Here is a 14503-nt window from a genome sequence, read left to right on the forward strand (position 1 = left end):
ATGTGCAAACTTTTTACTTTCAACTCGTAAAACGAATGCAACCTGATGCACTTAAAAAGCCTCCGTCCAGCACTGTTTACACTTGAGCAGGAGCCCTAATTTGCACTCCACTCATAGGGGCATATCTATCAAGCTCCATATGGAGCTTGAAGCCCCGTGTTGCCTTCAGGCTCGCCAGAAACACCAGTTATGAAGCAGCGGTCTAAAGAGAGCTGCTTCATAACCCTGTCCGTCTGCTCTGAGGAGACGGACAGACATCGCCGCAATTCAACCCAATTGAATACGATCGAGTTGATTGACAAACCCCTGCTAGCAGTTGATTGGCCATGAATCTGCAGGGGGCGGCGTTGCACCAGAAGTTCACAAGAGCTGCTAGTGCATTGCTGAATGTGGGTAGCGTATTGCTCTCCGCATTCAGCGAGGTCTGTCGGACATGATCGGCAATGTCGGATCATGTCTGACAGGCCTTTCATAAATAGGCCCCATAATCTAGCACAATACTGTATAATGAAGTGACAAAAGAATGAGCAGCTCAAAATAAAGTCTTGCAGATAAAAAAAGTAGTGTTTATTGGTCTAAGCCACTAATATACATGAAAGGTTCACAAACAGAATAGCCTGACGCGTTTCTCACATGTGCTCATGCACTACATCAGAGGTTGATGATTCATATAGTTATAGTACATTTTAAATGCCAAAGGAGCCAATAAAATCATTAGAATGTTAACCACTAAGTGAAACACTTAAACAAAGTAACAGTCAACTTAAACTAAATAGAAACAAATTAAAATAATGTATATTTGCAAGTGTAAAATAGTACAAGGATATGTGTCTAAATACAGAGCTAACTAGAATGCAACATATTAAATTAACATCTATTTGCAATTGTAAATTAGCACAAGCTAATGTGTCTAAATACATAGATTTTTTTTAAAGTATAAAAAAAAGGAAATGTGGTTTTACATTTCACCTTTGATCTAAATCTCTTACTGTATAAGCCTCTCTGATATCTAGATATGATTTGTATTCTAAAAATATGACCAAAAGAAAACAAAAAAATATAATATGTCATAAATTATAATATATAAGACACAAAATAATTAAGCACAGATCTAACAACAATGGTACTAGCTGATATTTATTCTACAAACAAATTTATCTCAAGTATTTTATGTATTCCTTGAGGAGACAGACATGCAAAGTTTAAATATAAAAAAATGTCTCTCCTCAAAAGAAGTGATAGTCAATCCACTTGGGCCTATATGGATTGCTTCTATACTGAGAAATGAAAAAGTATTTAGTACCTTCACCATATGTGTTAAAATGTTTCACTACTGGGGTTGATTTCACCCAAGGAAAGTAAGTGTTCACATGTTTTATCCTTAAGAGGGTGAACAGTGACACCAACATACTGATAGAGGTAACACTGGCAAGTTATCAAATAAACTATAAACTGTTAAATGCAGTCTATTCTACTATTAATAGTGTGATTTTCTTGTCTGTGTTGAGGAGAATGTTTTAGTTTTCTTAGTTTATTCACAACTTTTACATGGCCACATTTGTAAAAGCCATTAATGGTGCTCAATCAGTAGTGATGTCGCGAACCTAAAATTTTCGGTTCGCAAACGGCGGACTCGAACTTCCGGTATTGTTCGCGAACCTGCGAACCGCGCGAACCGCCACTGAATTCAATAGGCAGGCGAACTTTAAAACCTACAAGGACTCTTTCTGGCCACAATAGTGATGGAAAAGTTGTTTCAAGGGTACTAACACCTGGACTGTCGCATGCTGGAGGGGGATCCCTGGCAAAACTCCCATGGAAAATTACATAGTTTATGCAAAGTCTGCTTTTAAGCCATAATGGGCCTAAATCAACTAACATTCCCAAAGTGGCTGTCTCAAAACATCCCGGACAGAAGATAGATTGATAGATAGGATAGAGAGATATACATAGATTGATAGTTAGATAGAATCGATAGAAGAGAAATAGATAGATTTGTTAGATATATAATTACCCTAATAAAGTCTAATAATTAAACATGCGTTCTTGGACCCAACTAGGTTGTGTTAAGTAGTACTGTTCTTCGCACTTTCAGCCCTGTAACTCCCCCTATTGGTGGAGGTCTATATGGCGGTTATGATTACCACAAAGTATAACAACAAGACACGGGGTCTGGGACCCATGGTAATTTTGTTGTGATAAGTAAAACTTTTCTTATCACTTGAATCCAGGGTCGGCTCCAGAACGAATGAAATGGGGGGGCATTTTTTTTAACGAGGGGGCACACATTTACAAAGCATGTATGAGAGTCAAAATAAGAGCAGACCTACATATTCTGCAGGAAAGTGGCTGGCTTATCCCCCACTATTAACATTTGGAGAATATGTGCTAAATCACTAGGTAAAATAATTAAGTCTAAATCCTATGCAGTGCACTAAAACAGAGCCATTAAACTTGAGACCCCCAGTGCAATAGCTCCTTAAAAACAATTCACCCCTTAATCACCATGATCCAAAACCCTTAAACTCATTCTCAAATCTCAATCATGTCCCCTAAACAGCCATTCACCCCAAACCCCCCTATGCAATTAACCCCTTTGTTTGCAATAGCAGTGAGGATACTAGGTTTTCAGGTACTGGAAATTTTGTAGATTAGATTTAGCTATACCTGTTTCAAAATAACGAATGGATATCAGGCTACTTAATACAACCTATGTACTGTGAACCTTTAAGAACCTATAAGAATATGATTGTATCATATAAATATAAGTCTATAAATGACTACCGGCTTCTATCGATGCCTCAAAAGTGCACTGTGAACTTAGGCCCGGCACAGTGCACTTTTTGAGGCATCGATAAAAGCCGGTAGCCATTTATAGACTTATATTTATATGATACAATCATATTCTTATCATAGTCTATTGTTTAAAAAAATTAGTAACTCACGATGTTTAGGTAAATTTAATAGGGTTAAGACAAGTCCAAAAAGTCTCTAATTAACTTCCAATTCCAAATAAGAGGTTAAGACACGGAGCTCCTTGCAGATGCGTGATGCAACCTCACAGTTCGGCAGCTAACTCTGCCCCCTGCATGCAGCATTACATAACAATTCATTATTTTATTTATTATTTTTAAAGTGTGTGTATATATATATATATATATATATATATATATATATATATATATATATATATACACACACATATATATTTACACATACATTCACACACACATTTACACATACATAGTATACACACACATATTTACACATACACACACATTTACACCCACATACATATTTACACATACTCATGCACACATTTATACACAATACACATACATACACAAACACACATACATACAAAAACACACACACATGATGGTTGGGTTCAGGGTGGAGGAGGAGACTCCTAAGACTACCTGCTGGCTGGGTAATAGAAGCACATTAACAGTCAGAAACCTATGCGCAGCTCCTCTCATGCAACTGTTCCACCTGACTGGGTAGGGGCCCTAAGCAGAATGACAGAACAGGGCCCCTACCCAGAACAAAAAATACTTCAAAGAAATGGGACAATGCACCATGAGCACAGATATACATCCACACTCACCTCACAGATACATATATATATATATATATATATATATATATATATATATATATATACACATACACACACATATACATACACACATTATATATATATACACACATTATATATATATAAACACACACATACAAACAGTACACAGATACACACACATACAAGACACACACAGTACACAAATACAGACACACACAGTACACAGATACAGACACACACACAGTACACAGATACACACATGTACACACAGATACAGACACACACACACAGTACACAGATACACACATGTACACACAGATACAGACACACAGTACACAGATACACACATGTACACACAGATACAGACACACAGTACACAGATACACACACAGATACAGGCACACAATATACAGATATACACACACAGTACACAGATACACACACACACTTCAACAGTACGCATAGATACACATACCTCAAATTTGTCCTGTTTTTTTTCCACTGCCCTAAAAATACTGGAATGTATTGGCAGATCTACATGAGCTCCTGCAGTGGTCCATAAATCACTGTGTAGAATGTTGCAATCTAGCATTTCTAGGGCAGTGGGGAGGCAGGAAAAATTGGAGGAAAATAGGCAAATCAAATAATGAAAAAAACATTGTCAGTAAATTGTCAGTAAAATTCATATATATTCATGTCCCTTTAATGAAATGCTCTAATCCAGTAATACATATTTTACAAATTGACACCTTTTACTTAAATCAACTAAAGCTGCAATAAAATATGTTTTTCTGTTTGTAACCTATAAATAATTAATCTTGTGCCAGAGTGCTGTCAGATGTAGCTCACTAGTGTTTATTTAAAGGGCAGTGTATGTTCACTTAAAGTAATATTCTTATTGTTAAGCTTTAATGGTGATAGTTTTCTTCTACATTAAAAAACAAAAATATTGAAATAAAGGGGAAAGAGGAAAGAAAAGGAGAGAGATGATAAAAAGTAAAGGGGTAATGGCATAGAGAGAGACAGGAGGTGAGATAGTGAGAGATGAGGAGGAAAGAAGAAGAAAAAAAGAGGGAGAGTGGAGAAAAAGAATAGAAATATTTTTCCCTGTTATGCAGCACATTTATACAGTGTCCTGAACAGAGAATTCACAAACACTAAGCAGCCCTTCTGCTCTAGGAGGGGTTAAAAGGCTGTGACCTGCTGTGAACTGCAGTTCAGCACACACACAAAAATATATTTATTGCTGACCTCTGCCCCTCTCTTACCTCTCATTGATTTTCTTTCATGTGGCTGATCACTGTTAGCTGCCTCAAAGCAAAAGAACCGCGCTTGGGCAGGAAGAAGGGGGAGAGAAGGGAGGGGACAGCTCTTAACAGGAAGTGCTGCTATAATTCAGGGAAATAGCTACAGAACAGCACACTGAATGTGCTGCTTATTACAACTTCCCCCATTCTGTCCAGGGTGCTCTTTCAGTTCCTCAGAGGCTCCCAAAATCGCACTACAGAACAGATTGCAAATCGGCACAGGCAGCCAGCAGTCTGCAGTTAGAGTCTAATAATAAAAAAAAAACTCTTTGCACTGCAGCAGCCCTGTGTTTTGAGGGGGCACAGCATTCCATTTGGGTGGGCATTGCCCCCCAAAGCCCCCCTTGGTGCCGACCCTGCTTGAATCCCTCTTACCCCCCCTTTTGTTGGAGCTCTATATGGCCTGCATGATTAGCCTGACAAAGTATAATAATAAAACATCTGGTCCTGGACCCCTGGTAATTAGGTTGTGTTTAAGTAGTACTATTCTTATAACTGTAATCCCTGTTACTCCCCCTATCAAGGGAGGTCTATATGGCCTGCATGATTACCCTGACAAAGTATAACATCAAGACACACGGTGTTGGACCCATGATAACTAGCTTGTGTTAATTAGTACTTTTCTTAGCACTTTAATCCCTGTTCCCCCCCCCCCCCCTATCGGGGGTGGTCTATATGGCCTGCCTGATTACCCTGAAAAAATATAATAATAAGACATGCGGTCTGGGACCCATGTTAACTAGGTTGTGTTTTAAGTAGTACCATTCTTAGCACTTTAATCTCTGTAACTCCCCCTATTTGGTGAGGTCTATACGGCCTGGATGATTACCCATACAAAATATAATAATAAGACATCTGCTCTTGGTCTGCGACCCATGGTAACTATGTTGTGTTAATTAGTAATGTCCTTCGCATTTTAATAGCTGTTACTCATACTCACCCTATCGGTGGAGATCTATATAGGGTTGCCACCTGCCCCGGTTTCACCGGGACAGTCCCGGTCTAAGGCTCTGTGTCCCGTGTCCCGGAACTAGCCTCAAATGCCCCGGGCTAAACGCTCCTCTGGCGCAGCAAGCAGCAGTGAGCAGAGTGACTTTAAAAAAACTTAAGCTGGCTAGAGGAGCGCTTAGCACGGGGTGACAAAAACGGGTAGGTGGAGTCTGCTGCCTGCAGGAGAGACAGTGATTAGTGTGGGACAGTGGGAGGGGGGAAGTCAGAGGATCGAGTAGGGGAGTCTCAGTCATCACATCCGGCTGCAGGTGTTAGAAGTGCGGTGGCCGCGCAGCGGGCTGTCTGCCTGCTGAAACATGGCCAGACCACAACCTCAGTCGACTGTAGGTCCACTGCAGCAGCAGTCTTGCTGGAGCCCTTGCCCCGGCCGGCCCTAAGCCAACAAGAGCAGTGCAGCCAGTCACAGGGAAACTGTGAGTAATACTTGTAATACTGTGTCTGCTGTTTTTTTCTAACTGATATGGTCCTTTTTTTGTGGGGGCTTATGTGTAAATATTATATATTATATATATATATTATATATATATATATTATATATATATATTATATATATATATATTATATATATATATTATATATATATATATTATATTATATATATTATATATATATATATATATATAATATTATATATTATATTATATATATATATTATAATATATATATATATATATATATATATTATATTATATATATTATATTATATTATATATATATATATATATTATATATATTATATTATATATATTATATATATATATATATAATAAAAATTGATTTCATAACGAATTTGAGGCAGCGAGAAGCCACACCCCAAGCCACGCCCCAGGCCACGCCCTCTCCACGCCCACTTAAAAAGTGTCCAGGAATTTTCTGGACAAAAGGTGGCAACCCTAGGTCTATATGGCCTGCATGATTACCCTTACAAAATATAATAACCAAACATATGCTCTGGGACCCATGGTAAGTAGGTTGTGTTAAGTAGTACTGTTCTTTGCAGTTTAATACCAGTTACAACACCAAATCAACCAGGTCTATCCGGCCTTCATGATTAGCTGCACCCAAACCCCAAAAAAAGGCGAGTGGTCTTAGACTAACACCCATGGCTAACTCGGTTGTTTCAATTAGTACTATTCTTAGCACTTTCATCCCTGTTACGGGCGGTCTACATGGCCATCATGATTAGCCGAACAAAATACTACAATCCAACCTTTGCTCAGTCTTCATAGGCCCTTCATTGTCTGTATTTTGATAGTACAGTTCTTATTATTTTTATAGCTGATACAACACCGAATGGTGGCAGCTCTATATGACCTGCATGATTAGCCGCACCCAATACAAAAATAAATCCAAGCGGTCTTGCATTAACACCCATGGCTAACTCTGTTGTTTCAAGTAGTACTATTCTTAGCACTTTCATCTCATCATCCCTGTTACTTCCAGGATTCTCGGTGGTGGTCTACATGGCCATCATGATTAGCCTAACCAAATACTACAATCCAACCTTGGCTCAGTCTTCCTAAGGCCCTTCATTGGCTGTATTTTGGTAGTACTGTTCTTATTAGTTTAATACCTGATACAACACTGAATGGTGGCAGCTCTATATGGCCTGCATGAATAGCCGCACCCAAAGCCAAAAAAAAGCCAAGCGGTCTTGGATTAACACCCATGGCTAACTCAGTTGTTTCAAGTAGTACTATTCTTAGCACTTTCATCTCATCCCTGTTACTTCCAGGACTCTCGGTGGTGGTCTACATGGCCATCATGATTACCCTCACCAAAATATAACAACAATACGTGCGTGCAGGGAACCATGGTAAGGTTACTTACTTTCGCAAAATCGAGTATAACAGTTGCAGGCAGAGGTTCTGACCCTGCATTATGGCTGCACCTCTCCCTAAAAGAGGCATGCGTTACAGAGTCTGTGGGCATGTATGCAAAGAGCTGGCCTGCCTAAAAAGAGGAGCAAGGCTGTACAGGTTGTTCTCCTTCAGCCGTTTTATACGCTGTCCCACGGCCACGACCCTCAACAACCACAACAGAATGAAACACCACATATGCCATCCTTTTGAACAACAGAGTACAGGTATGGCATTGATTTTAGTTACACTGCGATATTTATTATGAACCGTGAAATTGAAAACAAAAACATGATTGGACACCAAGTACAGTACAGGTCGTTCTCCTTCGGCCTTTTTAGAATAGTGTTCCTGACCCCCAACAAAAACAACAGCAGGAAAGAGGACATATGGCATCCTTTTGAACAATAGATGACAGGTAAGGCATAGATTTTAGAAAGCCATAGATAATTTTTTTGCAACTGTGAAATTAAAAAAAAACATTGATTGGACACCCAGCACACTTCTTTATCCTTAGGCCTTTTTATAAGAGGCTCCCAGAACCTCAACTGAAACAACAGCATGAAAGAGGACATATGGCATCCTTGTGAACAATTGATTACAGTTAAGGCATTGATTCTAGAATCCCAGAGATCATTTATATGACCCGGGAAATAGAAAAAAACATTGATTGGACACCCAGTACACTTCTTTATCCTTAGGCCTTTTTATAAGAGGCTCCCGGAGCCTCAACAGAAAAAACATTATGAAAGAGGACATATGTCATCCTTTTGAATAATAGATTACAGGAAAGGCATTGATTTTAGAAACCCAGAGATCATTAGTTGCAACCGGGAAATAGAAAAAAACATTGATTAGACACCCAGTACACTTATTTATTCTTAGGCCTTTTTAATAAGAGGGTCCCGGAGCCTCAACCGAAACAACAGCATGAAAGAGGACATATGTCATCCTTTTGAATAATAGATTACAGGAAAGGCATTGATTTTAGAATCCCAGAGATCATTTATATGACCCGGGGAATAGAAAAAAACATTGATTAGACACCCAGTACACTTATTTATCCTCAGGCCTTTTTAATAAGAGGGTCACGGAGCCTCACCCGAACAACAGCATGAAAGAGGGCATATGTCATCCTTTTGAATAATAGATTACAGGAAAGGCATTGATTATAGAAACCCACAGATCATTATTTGCAACCGTCAAATCTAAAAAAACATTGATTAGACACCCAGTACACTTATTTATCCTTAGGCCTTTTTAATAAGAGGGTCCCGGAGCCTCAACCGAAACAACAGCATGAAAGAGGACATATGTCATCCTTTTGAATAATAGATTACAGGAAAGGCATTGATTTTAGAATCCCAGAGATCATTTATATGACCCGGGAAATAGAAAAAAACATTGATTAGACACCCAGTACACTTATTTATTCTTAGGCCTTTTTAATAAGAGGGTCCCGGAGCCTCAACCGAAACAACAGCATGAAAGAGGGCATATGTCATCCTTTTGAATAATAGATTACAGGAAAGGCATTGATTTTAGAATCCCAGAGATCATTTATATGACCTGGGAAATAGAAAAAAACATTGATTAGACACCCAGTACACTTATTTATCCTCAGGCCTTTTTAATAAGAGGGTCCCGGAGCCTCAACCGAAACAACAGCATGAAAGAGGACATATGTCATCCTTTTGAATAATAGATTACAGGAAAGGCATTGATTTTAGAAACCCACAGATCATTATTTGCAACCGGGAAATAGAAAAAAACATTGTTTAGACACCCAGTACACTTATTTATCCTTAGGCCTTTTTAATAAGAGGGTCCCAGAGCCTCAACCGAAACAACAGCATGAAAGAGGACATATGTCATCCTTTTGAATAATAGATTACAGGAAAGGCATTGATTTTAGAATCCCAGAGATCATTTATATGACCCGGGAAATGGAAAAAAACATTGATTAGACACCCAGTACACTTATTTATTCTTAGGCCTTTTTAATAAGAGGGTCCCGGAGCCTCAACCGAAACAACAGCATGAAAGAGGACATATGTCATCCTTTTGAATAATAGATTACAGGAAAGGCATTGATTTTAGAATCCCAGAGATCATTTATATGACCTGGGAAATAGAAAAAAAACATTGATTAGACACCCAGTACACTTATTTATTGTTAGGCCTTTTTAATAAGAGGGTCCCGGAGCCTCAACCGAAACAACAGCATGAAAGAGGACATATGTCATCCTTTTGAATAATAGATTACAGGAAAGGCATTGATTTTAGAATCCCAGAGATCATTTATATGACCCGGGAAATAGAAAAAAACATTGATTAGACACCCAGTACACTTATTTATCCTCAGGCCTTTTTAATAAGAGGGTCCGGAGCCTCAACCGAAACAACAGCATGAAAGAGGACATATGTCATCCTTTTGAATAATAGATTACAGGAAAGGCATTGATTTTAGAATCCCAGAGATCATTTATATGACCCGGGAAATAGAAAAAAACATTGATTAGACACCCAGTACACTTATTTATCCTCAGGCCTTTTTAATAAGAGGGTCCCAGAGCCTCAACCGAAACAACAACATGAAAGAGGACATATGTCATCCTTTTGAATAATAGATTACAGGAAAGGCATTGATTTTAGAAACCCACAGATCATTATTTGCAACCGGTATATAGAAAAAAAAATTGATTAGACACCCAGTACACTTATTTATCCTCAGGCCTTTTTAATATGAGGGTACCGGAGCCTCAACCGAAACAACAGCATGAAAGAGGACATATGTCATCCTTTTGAATAATAGATTACAGGAAAGGCATTGATTTTAGAATCCCAGAGATCATTTATATGACCCGGGAAATAGAAAAAAAACATTGATTAGACACCCAGTACACTTCTTTATCCATAGGCCTTTTTAGCAGAGGCTCCAGGACCCTCAACAAAAACAAGAGCAGGGAGGTGGGCATAGGAGTACAATGGAGTGTGACAATAATAATGTGAAGGGGAAGATTGCAGAGTTGTGGCATTTTAATTTTGTTATCGTGGGAAGTACTTGCAATGACCTTGCTCTGGTGAATCCATATTGCAAATGTTTTTTTTAAGGCACTGTTTGTCTATTTTTTGAATATCAGCATTTGGTAATTGAAGCTCAACTTAAGGCTGGTGAGAACCGACTTTTCTTCTGGCTGTTTGCAAATTTTGTGGCTCTGGACAAACATGTGAATAAGGGGCCATCAGCCATATTCTGCACGCAACCCCTTTGATGATTGACAATAAACATGTGTCACCTGCAATCAGAGCCCGTTACTTCTGTCTAAATCATCTTCCTGGTATGGATAGGCCACTGTTTCACACAGCAAGTCCGAAGCTTGAACTACAAGATTGTCTTGAGTATGGTAGGAAACCAAAGTTTATTTAATTCTGTACTATCACCACAAAAGCTGAACTTCTTTAACCAAGGAAAATGCAAGCAACTTCATGTGCTTATGGATGACAAGGACGTCCTGTCCTGTGGTGCACAGAGATGAAGATGATTTTGGGCCTCCCTGTACACTACCCAGATGTCTCCAACATCACCAGAAACACAAGACAGCGACTCTTGGGAAGTTCCTGGAGTGTTCCGGTAGCCATCTCTTTGCGCCCCGAAAGGAATACTTTATCAGTGTTTTTGTATACATCCAACAACAGCTTCGGAGACTGTGGTGACGCACATGTTATTTACTGTTGTTCCAGCTGTGGCAATATCAATTGGCATTAAAAAGGTAAGATTTGGGGGGGCGGAGCCTATAGCTGTTGCGGTAGGACGTGTGTTTGAGGAGCTCCAGGTCTTACAATTTACTTTGGAGTTAGTTTTCAACCTTAATTTAATTTTCTTTTTGGGATTCATAGTCACACTTTCTGGGGCTATCCAAGAGGAGCCTGGAGATACCTTACTCATATCGGCTTACCTATGTTCCTCAGCTGACTGTGTTACAGCTAGCCGCGACACTGAGAGGCCTCTCTAGCCTGATAGTGCTGTCAAAGCTGCCGCCAATATCCCCCCCCCCCAGGACCCTGGTTTATCAAACCAGTTCTATAGTAACTGGACAACTCGTTAATCACAACTATTGACAAAGAGAAGGAAAAGCACTAGTCACCCCTTATATTAACAGGTACGGAGACCTGTTTTTTGCGTTTCCAATATGGCGCCGGACACCCCTGAATGAAAAAAAAAGGTAAGATTTGGACTAGTGACGCACATTTTATGCACGCTGTGGCCATTGCAATTTGCATTAAAAAGAATCTGCTAACAACCACTACCTACAACCACACCTGACTCCTGAAGTCAAGCTTCAGTTATTAACTCAAGTTAAATTAAATTTTTTTTTTTTTTATTATGCTCAGCAGATTCAAAACATACCATTCTTCTAGTCATATCACACGACATGTCAAAATGCTGCATGGAAAATGGCAGTGTGCAAAGTCATAATCTTAGTGAACCTATAAGTGCATTACATTTTCTAAAATAAACAAAAATACAGAGAAAAAAAAAAAAAAAAAAAAAGGAAAGAGGACATATGGCATCCTTTTGAACATTTAAGGCATTGATTTGAGAAACCCAGAGATAATTTGTTGCAACCGGGAAATCTAAAAAAACCTTGATTAGACACCCAGTACACTTATTTATCCTTAGGCCTTATTAGCAGAGGCTCCAGGACCCTCAACAAAACCAGCAGTAGGAAAGAGGACATATGGCATCCTTTTGAAAAATAGATTTCTGGAAAGGCATTGATTTTAGAAACCCGGGGATAATTTGTTTCAACCAGGAAATCTAAAAAAACATTGATTAGACACCCAGTACACTTCTTTATCCTTAGGCCTTTTTATAAGAGGCTCCCGGAGCCTCAACAGAAACAACAGCATGAAAGAGGACATATGGCATCCTTGTGACTAATAGATTACAGGAAAGGCATTGATTTTAGAAACCTGGGGATAATTTGTTGCAACCGTGAAATCTAAAAAAAGATTGATTAGACACCCAGTACACTTATTTATCCTTAGGCCTTTTTAGCAGAGGCTCCAGGACCCTTCACAAAACCAGCAGCATGAAAGAGGACATATGGCATCCTTTTGAAAATTAGATTACAGGAAAGGCATTGATTTTAGAAACACAGAGATCATTAGTTGCAACCGTGAAATCTAAAAAAACATAGATTATACACCCAGTACCCTTCTTTACCCTTAGGCCTTTTTATAGGAGGCTCCCGGAGCCTCAACAGAAACAACAGCATGAAAGAGGACATATGGCATCCTTGTGACTAATAGATTACAGGAAAGGCATTGATTTTAGAAACCCGGGGATAATTTGTTGCAACCGTGAAATCTAAAAAAAGATTGATTAGACACCCAGTACACTTATTTATCCTTAGGCCTTTTTAGCAGAGGCTCCAGGACCCTCCACAAAACCAGCAGCATGAAAGAGGACATATGGCATCCTATTGAAAATTAGATTACAGGAAAGGCATTGATTTTAGAAACACAGAGATCATTAGTTGCAACCATGAAATCTAAAAAAAATTAGATTATACACCCAGTACACTTCTTTATCCTTAGGCCTTTTTATAAGAGGCTCCCGGTCGGAGCCTCAACAGAAACAACAGCATGAAAGAGGACATATGGCATCCTTGTAAATAATCGATTACAGGAAAGGCATTGATTTTAGAAACCCGGGGATAATTTGTTGCAACCGTGAAATCTAAAAAAACATTGATTAGACACCCAGTACACTTATTTATCCTTAGGCCTTTTTTTAGCAGAGGCTCCAGGACCCTCAACAAAACCAGCAGCAGGAAAGAGGACATATGGCATCTTTTTGAAAATTAGATTACAGGAAAGGCATTGATTTTAGAAACCCGGAGATAATTTGTTGCAACCGGGAATTTGAATCAAACAAATGATTCGATGGACACCCAGTACACTTATTTCTCCTTCGGCCTTTTTATAAGAGGGTCCAGGACCCTCAAAAAAAACACCAGCAGGAAAGAGGACGTATGGCATCCTTTTGAAAAATAGAGTACAGGTACAGCATTGATTTTACAAACCCAGAGATAATTTTGGTCAAATGTGAAATAGAAAAAAATTTGAGTGGACACCCAGTACACCTCTTTCTCCTTAGGCCTTTTTATAAGAGGGTCCAGGACCCTGAAACAAAATACCAGCAGGAAAGAGAACATATGGCATCCTTTTGAACAATAGAGTACTGGTACGGCATTGATTTTAGAAACCCACAGATAATTGTTTGGAAAGTGAAATAGCCCCATAAACCATGCTTGGACTCCCACTCCAGGTCGTTCTCCTTCAGCTTTTTTATAAGAGGGTCCAGCACCCTCAACAGAAACAACTGCAGGAAACACCACCACATATGCCATCCTTTTGCACAAGCGAGTACAGGTATGGCATCCATTTTAGAAACCCAGAGATAATTGAGAGGAACCAGGAACATTTTTCTAAAAATTTGATGGGGCACCCATTACAGGTCGTTCTCCTTCAGCCTTTTTATACCATGGGCCACGACCCGCAACAGGCACAACAGCATGAAACACCACATATGCCACCCTTTTGCACAATAGAGTACAGGTATGGCATAGATGGAACACAGAGTTAATTTAGAGCAACCAAGAGACGGATAAAGATGCTTGGTTGGTCCTCCTCCTTCAAATTTGTGGCATTTTGCGTTCAATTTAATGTTCCACCAG

This window comes from Bombina bombina, chromosome 5 (assembly GCF_027579735.1).
Source record: "Bombina bombina isolate aBomBom1 chromosome 5, aBomBom1.pri, whole genome shotgun sequence".
NCBI classification, from domain to species: Eukaryota; Metazoa; Chordata; class Amphibia; order Anura; family Bombinatoridae; genus Bombina; species Bombina bombina.